Raw genomic sequence first — 3344 nt, 5'->3', positions numbered from 1 at the left:
GGTCCAAGTAATGGGAGGTCGCCCACCCCCAAATTGCCCCAAATGGGCATTTTAGCCGATCAAGGCTATATGGGAATCAAATGAAAGGTATTAGAGAATATATTACGAATATGACATTAACATTTGCGTTCAAGTCTAGGTGGCGCTTTCCCTCCTAAAGATACGTAAAATGGGTTATTTGACCCATTATAACAATATGGGACTCAATAAAAAGGTATTTGAGAGTAGAAAACGAATTTTATATCCATATATGAGTCGCCAAGTATCCAAAGATCGGCCCGGCCGAACTTATCGCCTTTTTACTTGTTTTCATCTTTAATTTCCTTTGGCCAACTGTCTGAGAAATTTCAAATGCTAAGGGATAAAACATTTCAGACTTTTTAATGCAATTGCTGAGTTTCAAAATTCTTCCACTTTGGCATTGTCATGCATGAAATATGAACTTAAAAATTCTTTCAAAGACAATTAACCAAGACAAAAAATTCATAGTGTGCGAGTCAAATGCACTCAAAAGGGGAAAAAATAGAAATCCAGACAATTTTTTTTTTTAAGTTTTGTCTGCAGAAAAAAAGGACATTGAGAGCAGCCATCGGGATTCGAGAAGAAATTAAGTCAACACAAACAACATGGGAACATGTTGTCGTTGTTGTTGTAACTTTGGCTGCCTTGAACATGGACAGGTTGTTGTATTGCCATGCCAGTCACGTCATTTGTTTACCCGTCGTAGCTGTGACACATTTTACACAGCATGTGTGTAATAAACCCCTGCTGCAGGATACTTTTGCCGCCTTTAAGGAACCCCCGCCCTACGAAGGGTTGAGGCAATACAAGAACTGTAGCAGGGCTTAGTCTCACAGGGGCATCCATTACAATCTCGCATGAGTTTATAAGGCAGTGTATAAACGAACGCAAAAACAGACAGACTGAAGGACGGACGGACGAACTGTCAGACATTGAACAACATAGAACACCAACATCCACACACACACACACACACACACACTCTGCCACATGGGAATATGGCTATGTATGAATGGTTGTAAACATCATAGTGGCTTGGAATTTTGTGTTTAGTTACCATTGGTTACTGTATCTCCCCCCTCTGTCTCTTCATTCCCTATTTTGGGGATTTCCCCCCTTTTGTGGGGTCTATTGTGTGAGGAATTTGAAATGCATTTGCCACCGGATACTGACTTAAATTGTTAAAGGTTAATATGGGAGAAAACAAGGATATCACACGGAAACTAAAGAATGGTCGTTAGAAACTTTGTTCTAGGAATTCAAATAGGAAGTGATTGATGAAATCTATGTAAGGGAATAATGAGAAGTTTTTGATTTGTTTTGCCAAATCAGAGCTAAAGAAGAAAGGCCTTGCGACTGCAGGGCAGTGAATTAATGAAAATTTAGCCATAGTATCCTTAAGGTAGATAGCACCAGCTAACGAAGATAACTTTTCTCGTGTTCTATGCCAGCCATTTGCCCTTTAACATATTCATTTTTATGGCCATCTATAACACCTGACATTGGTCCCCCTTTTGCCAGAAACTACATTGCATATGCTTTCATCGTTCTAAAATCGTTCGTTTCCTTACTGCTCCTCCACCCGCAATACATCAAATGCAGCTACGGTAACTGTTATCAGTTTTCATCGGCTGAATCCTTATGCGAATATGTTTTGCGTGTTCCATCTAAAATGATTGATGTTTTGTCTACTGTGTTCTAGAGTTTGCTGTTACTGCTATGGCTTTTTGAATGCAGGCTTTTATTTATGGGTGGTTAGTTAGCATCAAAACAGGATAAAGAGGAAATGAATTGCATATCGAAGCATTTTTCACAAGATGGATGGATGTGTTATTGTGGGGGCTTCCGAATGACTATTAAATTTAATGATTTTAGTTGGTATGGGTTAAGGAGACAATGGGCTTAAATTGAAATATCAAACTTTTATATTGGATTTTGATTTTTTTGTTATTATATCCCTCTTCAATTTGCTTCAGATCGGCCCAGATTTGGATATAGGTGACATATAGACCGATCTCTCGGTTCAAGGTTTTGGGCCCATAGAAAGTGCATTTATAGTCCGATTTCGCGGAAATTTGAGACAGTGAGTTGTGTTAGGCCCTTCGACATCCTTCTTCAATTTGGACCAGATCGGTCCAGATTTATATTTAGCCCCCATAAGACCGATCCGCTGATTTAGGGTCTAAGACCCATAAAAACTACATTTATTATCCGATTTTGCTGGAATTTGGAACAGTGTGTTTTGTAGAGCCAGTTGACTTCTTTCTTTTATTTGGCCGCGATCGTATCAGATTTGGATATAGCTGCCATATAGACCGATCTCTCGATTTAAGGTCTTGGATCCATAGAAGCCACATTTAGTATCCGATTTTGCTGAAACTTGGGACAGTGAGTTGTCCTAGTCCCAATAACATCTTTCTTTAATGTGGCCCTGATCGGTTCAGATTTGGATATAGCTGCCATATAGACCGATCTCTCGAATTAAGATCTTGGGCCCATAAAAGGCGCATTTATGGTCCGGTTTCGCCGAAATTTGGGATAATGAGTTTTGTTAGGCTCTTCGACAACTTTTTGCAATGTGGCCCAGATCGGTTCAGATATGGATATAGCTGCCACATAGACCGATCTCTCGATTTAAAGTTTTGGGTCCATAAAAGGCGCACTTATTGTCTGATTTTGCCGAAATTGGGGACAGTTAGTTTCGTTAGGCTCCTCGACAATTTTTTGCAATTTGCTCCAGATCGGTTCAGATATGGATATAGCTGCTATATAGACCGATCTCTCGAATTAAGATCTTGGGCCCATAAAAGCCGCGTTTGTAGTCTGATTTCGCCGAAATTTGGGACAGTGAGTTTTGTTAGGCTCTTCGATAACTTTTTGCAATTTGGCTCAGATCGGTTCAGATATGGATATAGCTGCCACATAGACCGATCTCTCGATTTAAGGTTTTGGGCCGAAAAGGCGCATTTATTGTCTGATTTGGCCGAAATTGGGGACAATTAATTTTGTTAGGCTTTTCGACAACTTTCTGCCATGTGGCTTAGATCGGTTCAGATATTGATATAGCTGCCACAAAGACCGATCTCTCGATTTATGGTCTTAGGCCCATTAAAGCCCCCTTTATTATCCGGTTTTGTTGAAATTTGGGACAATGACTTATGTTAGGCCACTCGATTCTTCAATTTGGCCCAGATTGGTCCAGATTTGGATACAGATGCCATGTAGACCTATATCTTGATTTAAAGTCTTGGCCCCATAAATTGTATTTGGTCCCAATCGGAACATATTTCGATATAACTGCTATGGGAAAGGTGGTTTACATA

Source organism: Stomoxys calcitrans, chromosome 3 (genome assembly GCF_963082655.1).
Source record: "Stomoxys calcitrans chromosome 3, idStoCalc2.1, whole genome shotgun sequence".
Classification (NCBI taxonomy): domain Eukaryota; kingdom Metazoa; phylum Arthropoda; class Insecta; order Diptera; family Muscidae; genus Stomoxys; species Stomoxys calcitrans.
This window is presented reverse-complemented; position numbering follows the sequence as displayed.